The 9,850-nt window shown below is 36.0% G+C and overlaps 1 protein-coding gene across 1 annotated transcript in view; it reads right to left on the bottom strand.

Annotated features, from left to right (window-relative positions):
- Positions 1 to 664: 664 nt before the first annotated feature.
- Asta-r1 (allatostatin A receptor 1) overlaps positions 665 to 9,850 on the bottom strand; it is a 119,724-nt gene continuing 110,538 nt past the window's right edge. Inside the window, exon 6 of the mRNA XM_076437006.1 lies at positions 665 to 1,480. The gene's annotated coding sequence lies outside the window, so the exon portion shown is untranslated. The remainder of the gene's footprint in view (positions 1,481 to 9,850) is intronic.

Here is a 9,850-nt window from a genome sequence, read left to right as displayed (position 1 = left end):
TTTTGTATCTTTTATTCGTGATCCGAAATTTGTAACTAATTACATATTTTGCCCAACTCTGCGATATAATAGATGTATCTGCAAATGAAATAAACGAGAAACATTACTTTATAAAATATGCTGAACTGTTTTATGTTTTTATTATTATATTAACATATACCTGTGTTTTGTATTTCTTTTATTTTGTCGTCATTGAATATGAATAAAAATTTGTTGTTATTTAGGTTATAGATTATTTATTCAGACAAATACATTGACAAATACATTATTGTATTATACAGGCAACTCATTTTGATGAGGTTAATAGTATTTAATATATTGCATTTAGTAAAATTTAACTTGTTACGTTGAAATTTTTTGTATTTTGTCATTATTGGGTAACGGGGAGGCGCAAGTTAGACACTTGCCACAAGGCGCTTCATACCCTCGTTACGGTATTGCTCAAAACTAATACCTTTCTCCTACGAATTACGATGTATTTGGTATGCAATCCAGAAGATTTTTACCCGGCGTGGATGCAGATCGAAGTTTCGATCCTCTAGGATCTATAGTTGAGGAGCTGTGGTCGCTTAAAGTTGAGCATTTTTGACAGGTGAGCAACACAATATGGCGGCACCCTTGCCTGTCAAGAAACTGGAAATATTCTCAACTTTAAGCGACCTTGGCTCCTCAATTATTGATCCTAGAGATTCGAATCTTCGATCTGCATCCGCGACGGGTATAAATCTACTGGATTAACACATAAATTATGTGGAATTATTATTTAGATGGTTTGGAACTCACCTTTATAAACTGTAGGTCCCGCTGAAATTAGGCGACAGTGAGTTATCTGTATCAATTTTATGTACTTCTAAAAATGCTTTTGTGGTATGTGGTTTAATAAAATTCGTTTCTCTGTGCACATTATAATAAAAGCCAATCGTTAAAAATTTTTTTTAAATATTAAAAATTATGAGTTTCTTTATCAGTTTGTTAACGTTGTTGTCTCTCTCGATTCCGATCTGAAATAAAACTTGAACACCGATAGTCGGTGTTATTACATTCCATAAATAAGTACCATGCGTATAAAAAAAATATGATCCCCATAAATCCTATAACTTCCGTAAAATTTTATATTTCTCTATGTCGGATCATTACGGCTGGGAGTAAAAACATGGAAGGTAATTAAGGGGAATGGCACAGAACGCGAAATTTAAATTTTATTTACGGATCCCTTCTTTCTGCATGGATCAAATTTTATTCACGGATCGCTACGCATTGTCCCTACAACCTCCTTTCATCGTCCCGTTTGATTTTACTGCGACAGCTGTTGCAATTCCCTGTCCTCGAACTTCTTCGGTTGATAGCACCAAGAATAGCCACTTAAGTAGAACTTTTTTTTCTTCAAATTGCTGCACTCGTAATTACAGCATTTCATCCGAGACTGAACGTATCACGCTAACAACCTCGACAGCATCTCTTTTCAGTTCTAAGCAGTCACCTTGAACCAAAGCAATTTTTAAAGTTGCATGCAACGCGTTCAACGATGTAACATAATATTAAATAGCCTATTAAATTACTATAAAATCAGACAATATTGCTACAGATAAAAGGAGAGATAGCATCTATAAATTTAGATGGTATCTGTAATTTTATTGCGATCAACATCCATTTGGAATAATAATCGTTACCATCGTAAATTATAAATTTCAATTTCGATGCGAAAGTTAATTTTTTTCATTGATTTAATCTGTGCAGTAGTTCTGGCGTATGCTAAACAAATATGAAGGTAACGATTGGTGTGCGAATTTTATGCATTTATATTTTATATCGTGCAGGCGTCAGTTCACACGGTATCGAAACTATTCGATATAAAAATTGTTAAGTGAATCGTATTTATTTATTTATTGTCAGTTAAAATATCGATAACCTTTTTAATAGTGGACCCATACGACCTGGATTTTTTAAGAAGTTGGACGAATTGCAATTTTTCATGATTTCCGACCAATTTTGGTCGTTTATAATTCGTAAACTAAATAATCAATTTCAATGTAATTTTCAGAACGTATAATAATTAATGGCCAACTCTGACAGAGAGACTGAAGTCGTTTGGTCCATTCATAAAGAAGTTATTCTGATTTAAAGTGTGTGGAAACAGTTATGCTCCTTACTGTATATGTATTTGCCTTAGAGTTGAATCTTTCCTTTTTGCAAACATGTTTCTGAAGATCGTGCAATGAAAGAAAAGTGATCGATCAGAATACATAAATACCTGCTCAAATTACTACAAACCTTGCAAATAAAACAGTTTCGCAGAGGGCACCGGTTCAGCGTTAATAAAATCTCAGGTTACTTTGATGGCGATATGAGCCATAAGAAAAGGAATAAAACGCGACATCTATTTCTGTAGAACGTTCTGCAGCACGATCGTTCGCTCGAGCATTCATAGTCTACTCGTGTCGCGTTCCTTGTCAAAAATGTAGATTGGTATCGAGATGCGCGACATAAAGAATCCCCTCGAACATGATCTGATCGCAGAAATATCTGCACTTACATGCACCTCTGCGCGGCTCCATGTGACCGACATCCTGGAGATTCGCAGATGATTGTTCCCTGAGAATGTCAATAGAATCGAAACTGTTTTATCACCGCCTCGATCTCCAATGTGCCGCGTTGCCTCGATGCGAACAACTGCCCCGTAAAATGTGAGGATAAAGGCATTACGTCTGCTGAATCCTGCTCCAATTGATTCACTATCGGTTTGCCGACCGTGTATCGTGTTATTTTTTCAATTCCCCCGTCGAAATTCTTCTTCGACGCCGGAACGCGAAAGAACGCAACCTCGTCCACGTGGAACGCACTATTCTCGAACGAGCTTTAATTAACCCCCGCAGGGCGGATGCTTTTGATGATTTCATAACAGTCTAAATCTATTCAAACACATCAATTTTTTTACTTGTATTTAACCTGTGTTTATTTATAGATTTTCCAAACTTTACTATGCGTCATTGTACCCTCTGCAGAATTTAATCTTCCCACAGAAGTAACTATTGTCTTATTAGGCTCACAACTAAGAATAGCATTTATTTCTTCTGCTGAACCAAAATAATATGGTTTCATATCCGCTTTAACGAAGGTAAAGATTTTCTATCTACTTATAGATTAACGTTAATCTTTTTATTGAATGATGATTTTGAAAAATCTATGGTACATGGCTAAACACTTTTTAATAGAACCTTCAATAACAACAGCAGTTTTCATTGTGAACTAACACAAGTCATCCTCAATAACGTCATCTAATAGTTTCATTTAAGATTGCTATGTAAATAATGTGTTTTTCGTCGAGTTATGAATAAACTGAAGATTTTATGTACGTATATAACAACAATGAGTTGATCCAATGCAAAACAGTAAAAGCAAGAATTTTAAAACACCATTGTATCATGCAATTACTACAATTTTTATTTTACATATAAATCCGCAGTCTAGTCTTTTTTGTGTAAACTGCTCAATTATTATAACTGCAATAATACAAAATTTATGAGTCAATTATGATTAAAAAAAACTAAATCATTTGGTGATCAATGATTACTGATTTAATCATGACCGAAGATTACATCTCCTTTCATTATTTAAGTTATTATTCATTAATCAAGATTTCTGGATTACTCAGTATAATCATTAATCACGTACATGTTTTCAATTGAGTTATAATCGTTAATCATTAATGAAATTACTTTTTGCCCAATACTGTCATGCGTGTACTTGGCCATATCCCTATTGGCCATTGTAGCTAAAGATAGCGTTACTTTTATGGTAAAAACTACTCTAGTTAATGAATACTAAATTTTTAATATTCTCGGTACTGGTAGCGTATTAACACTAAACCTACCGACGATCAAAAGTGACTCTGATGTGTATAGTATTATAAAAATAACAAGATTAAATTGATTTATATTTTCTGCGATTTTTACTATATTAGAAACTGAAGTAAAAAAATATATAGTAAATCTCCTATAAACGCAAAAAAAATATCCCCTCCACTGTAGTAATCTGATCTTGACTCGGGTATATCGGTGTGAACCACTACTAATGCGACACGGAGAGTCGCAGTCGTCGGCACAGTTCAAAGGCCCGCGCGTCCTCACAGTGTAATACCAATATTAAATCTTTTTTATTATTACTTACTTTTTTATGAAACTTTCACCAATATATTTGTGGCATTTTTCTGATTCAAATAAGACCAAACACGATATAATTTCAACTATATTGAGTGGTTTAATTGACGATAAACGTTTCGGGCGCAAGGAAGGACAGCGTATGGGAAAAAAAGAGACGCGGAGAGTCGGCCGCGCGCGGTCTCTCTTTACACGCGCTGTCCTTCTCTACGTTCGGCTCGGCCTTTAAAGCTCAAAAGTGTTAACAAAAAATAGTGTCCCGTCTACGATAAACTCAAACGAATCTCCCCGAGGCTTTTGCGTTTATAGAGGATTTACAATTTCCTACAATATCAATAATTGTCGAATAAAATATCTAAAATGGGTTATTTGACCCCTCGTGGTAGGTTTAGTGTTAAATTGTACGATTTTAAGACTGGGCGTATATCCAGAGAAAAAGCTTAGCAATTTTCTTTTAAATAATAAAGATTATTATTTTTACACTTTAAAAGAAAAGTACGTAGATCATACGAAAATATCCGGATGTTAAATAAGAGTCGCTACATACATATTTCAAATATCGTTATTATCAGTGGCATTGTTGTTACATGCATTTTATTTTTACAGGGTAGTATTGTAATAATACGTTGCGACAGAGATGTTATTCGAAAGAAGCGACCCATGCTTATCGATAAGATCGAGTTTCCAGGATACAAATCCGCATTAGTATTCAGCTAGCAGTATATTGTTGATCGTACGTTTCAGATCAACTCATACGGTTTACCGCAGTGCTTGAAAATTCTCACAGCGGTAACCTTATAATGGATGAGGCGACGTCCCCCACTCAGGCTTGTGGCTTTGGAACACTCAGGCTTCAGCTGAATATCGACAGGATCAAAGATATCTGCACTCTCCTAGCAATCGGTCCATCGGTTCAAGATATTCGGTGATCAGCACTCTCGCCGCTATTCGATAAACGCTGCAAGATCATCCGAACAGTAAAGTACGCTTCTCCACGAAATAACCATTAACGCCTGTAAATAGCATACCGCGCGATCGATTCTTGAAAAGGAAATTTAATTTCTAAAGTTCTACTGAAATGTTCTTTTTCTTATTTATACTTCAACACTAAAGCACCGCCGCACAGTCAGGCTCAAGATCACAATATGTATTAGGTTGGCAATTAAGTGTCATTATAACCTAATTCAGTGACCATTCCTTTTGAACTGTATATCATTGGAGAGTTCTGAATTTTGTTCTTACCTGTTTGCGATTAATTTGATATAAAATACTCGTGCTTAAAAAATATATATATACAGGGTGTCCCAAAATTCGTGAAAATCCCGAAAGAGGGTGGTTCCTGAGACCATTCTAAGAGACATTTTCCTTTGCACCAAAGTCAACTGCGGCTTTGTTTAGGAGTTATTAACGAAAAACTCGGACCAATCAGAGCGCGCCCTGGGCCGCCGCGCCGTCACGATGCGATGTCACGGCGTACCGCGACACTCGCTTGCCGGCGCGGCTTGGCGCGCCGGACCAGGGAGCGCTCTGATTGGTCCGTGTTTTTCGTTAATAACTCCTAAACAAAGCCGCAGTTGACATTGGTGCAAAGGAAAATGTCTCTTAGAATGGTCTCAGGAACCACACCCTTCCGGGATTTTCACGAATTTTGGGACACCCTGTATACAGTAAAGTCGCGATAGTTGTCAAAGACCAGCTATGCGATAGTTGTCAGGTGGCTACCCACTCCATTGCCACCCAGGAAGAACAGCGTATTGAAAAGAAAGAGACGCGAACAGTCGCCGTCGCACAGTTCAAAAGCCCGCGTGTTCTCTTTGATCCGTACTTACATGTTGTCCTTCTCTACGTTCGGCTTTCGATTGAACTCTGAGCCGGTCGGCGCGGTAGACGCAGTCATAAAGAAATAATGTCGGTATGCGATAGTTGTCCGTGCAGAACACAGACTGGTTAACAAGAATCGCGACTTTACTGTAAATGACTTTGTTTGAGAAAATGTGGAGGTCGGGAACTTAGTTTGTCAACCTAATATTTAGTAGGTCGTTGTCTTATAAATATGCTTACATGAGAAATGATTTAATAAATATCTTTAGTAGAGTACACATTACAATAAGAACCGCGCAGCCTAAATCAATTAAATCTTGTCATTTGTAAAGGCAACATGTACCTGTTACTGTCATAGTACGTTTTGTGGTAACATCGCTTTATTTAGACTTTATTTGTTACACTATACGCAAAAATTGAATGCTTAACGAATGATCGAGGTCTATTGTTTCCCAGGATGTCGCGACGTTTCGGTCGACCTTCTGTCATTCGATGGAGCACACGTGAACTGTTTTCAGTATGTACGAGTTGTGTATCGGATATTTGGACTGCTCGCTTATATTCTGGGTGAAATAATGTCTATCTTATGCCAACCACGTGAAATTCTCTGACACGCGCACACAGGGGCATGTATCATTCAAATTATCGCGGCCACTGCTTTGTGTGATTTGTGTGCTTGGTGTACGCGCGACCATAAAAGCATTAATATTTATGAGCTCAGTGGTGTGGTCATAAACCGTAAAGTCCTTTTAATTTTATACCGCTCGTAAACCTTCTTTTTAATCTCCTCACGATTCGAATGGCCGCCATTAATTGACAGATGTCGGACGAATCGCCGGAATTCTACGGTTTCCTCGTTCTATTGAAAATAACGCGGCTCGGTGGGTTATAAATAGAAAGTCCGTAAAAAGAAATTCATTAATCAGACGTTCATCGAAATAACATTTCATTGCTGCAACAAAATTCATTCCGAACGTTATTCGCTCGTGGAAGCTCTTTTAAAACGTACACCGAAAGAATATTTTATCTTGGCATGAAACAATTTTATATTTTAATCTGCTAACTGTGGATGACGAGTTAACGACGAGTTCGAGTTCGTTATCACTAGACTGCGGATCTTTATGCATTTATAGCAAAATTGAGTAGATGAAATTCGAAACTGTTAAGAAATTAAATAAATTGAAGATGTTATATACGATTTCTCCTCTTTTAACATCATTAAGGAAATAATTAAAAAAGAAAGAAATAACATTTAATTTAATTTCCATTTCTTGCAATCTACGCAGACAATTTTTATTTTATAATATTAATTATTGAATATATTACTGTTATATTAGTGACAACTAGACTGCGGATTTTATGCATTTATGACAAAAATGTGTCGGTGTAATTTAACACAGTAAAAATATTTTAAATGAAGAATGTCGATATACTATTTTCATTATGCTATAATTATTTTGTTTGATTTGTTTGACGATTAGCAAAATTGCTTCATAATTAGTAGTAAACGATCGAATCGTGTTGCGCCGAAAGCATTTAACATTTATTAACAGCAAATACGATCGATAGAAGAAACATATTTGTTATAATTATTACTGAAGAAAATGAATCTGTACGTAACTCGTATAGTCTGTAATTGATGCTTCCAATTTTTATTTTGCTTTTAATTTTAAATTTAAATTGTTCACTTTTTCGTCAATCTTTTTCAATAAATATTTCTTCCACTTTAGTGTGTCATATTAGTGACAAAATTTTTATCACGTAATGCATTTATTAACAAATGTCATTGCATGAGTAAGAAATTTGAACAATTTTTATATTAGTTAGAAAAGTATATAAGTGGACAGATTAAATAAAACTTGATTTATGAAAGATCTGTGAAAAGATTCAAGTAAATGGTCGAAAATTTTCTGAAAAATAGGTAAAAAGAGCTTAACACCAACGCTTTCGAACTTATGGCCTCATGCTTTGTCTGCATTATGGTCGTTAAAAAATTCACAGAGTTTATACGTTATGTAGAGTAGCTGGCTTATTGGTTCTAACAGCAGCCATTGATCCGGAACATGAACAGAGTGCGCTTAAAAATGGATCATTGCGCGGTACAGTAGAGCATGATTGTATTATTCCACACTCCGATTAGCAAAAGCTAAAATATCAGAGGATTATCAGAGAGAAAAGTCCACTCGATAAAGCAGGAATAGTGAAAACTCTGTATAACACTAGATATCGAATGCGTTAAATATCTGAAAATTGTATTTTAATGTACAGTCGCTGCGGAAAGTATGTTGACATGTCTCAAAAATGCATATTTTCTATTTTAAATCAATAATTTAGGAATTAATCGAAAATATATATTATGTATGTTATTCAATATAGTACAAACTAATATGTGTAGCACCAAAGATGACACAAAGTTTATAATAAAGACAGAAAAATTGAAATAACTTTTTTATCGATTGCGGAAAGTATGTTGACAGCATTGAAAATTCGTAATTGAGTGTATTATTAACAATAAAACGACATAATTAATATGAAGTTTGGTACATATTTTGTTTAAAAACATATCACCAGATTTCTGGAAGAAGGATATATTTAGCGACGCGAGTCAAAATTTTAACTTCGATGTTGCAATAGAAGAAAATGTGTATGGAGAAAGCATCGTGGAGGGTCAGTATGCGTTTGGGGTTGTTTTTCTGCAAATGGTGTTGGCAATTTACATTTTATAGACGGGATATTAACAGTAGCAGGGTATGTAAATATTTTGCAACAGAATTTACGAGATTCAATAATAAAAATGAACGACGGTGATTATACCATAGATTTTTCAAAATTATGCAATAATCACCGGTCGGTAATGTGTTAAAAAACTGAAACTGATCTTCATATCTTGATAAAAAATCGAAGTAACAAAAATCAGATAGTACAGCACTGTATGTCCCCCTAGGAACCATGCAACATTTCTGTAGGAATATCGAGAAATCGAGAAATCGAGGATCGAAACAGCGGCATCTCTGAGTGTGAGTGTGTGTGAAGATGTGTGAATGCGTGTGAATGTTCGTGAGAGTTGAATGTCTGCTGTCTTTCGTTTGTTGTTTTAAATCTGTCAGTTGTCTTCTGTACGTTAACGAGAATTGACGTAATAAATTACTAAAATCCTTCATTTCTTTGAACATTTTTGTTGTAAAATAAATGACTTACGAGTTATTTGAGATGGTCACGTTACGAGACTCGCCCTGTATAAACGATACATTTTGTACCCGGTACGGTTACCCAACCACTTTTGTGTTCCTCTGGTGAATTTCTCAAAGTTCCTCTAAATTGTGCATCTTCCATCTAGTGGGCTTGGCAAGTTCTCCTCGGAGACTTTTCGTAATGAAAATTGCCGGGCGGTGTACAAACGACGAGAAGAAAAAAGGTGCAAAGGAGAGCCGGAGAAGGAACGGCAACATCTCATGCATAGCAAACATTATTGTTTGTAACGAGCTCGGAAAATCTGTTGTGCTATCGCGGCCGCATTAATATTCAGTGGCCGCGATGCATATTCAATCGTACATTATATTTTCCTAGTGCGACTGCATAAGGCTAATCTGAACAACAGTAATAGCTCGGCTTAACTGTCTGGGCAACCGATCGAATCGACCCCTTCATGTCGCGAACAATAGACGAAAGCTCGGGAAGCCAAGGATTAACTGGCTAATGACGTTTTTTTGCACGCCTGTTTGCTTTATCAAGGTGATCACCGGGCCCTGGAACATCGTAAGGGTACAGCTCGGTTTAAAATGCTGAAAATCTGACGACTTTTGTGATCTTCTTTCTAAGAAACGGTGAAGTTGTTTCTTCTGAAACTTCTAAGGGGTTAGGACACAGTAATA

Source organism: Lasioglossum baleicum, chromosome 13 (genome assembly GCF_051020765.1).
Source record: "Lasioglossum baleicum chromosome 13, iyLasBale1, whole genome shotgun sequence".
Taxonomy (NCBI): Eukaryota; Metazoa; Arthropoda; class Insecta; order Hymenoptera; family Halictidae; genus Lasioglossum; species Lasioglossum baleicum.
The sequence above is the reverse complement of the archived record's forward strand: the minus strand, read 5'-3'. Positions and strand labels throughout refer to the sequence as shown.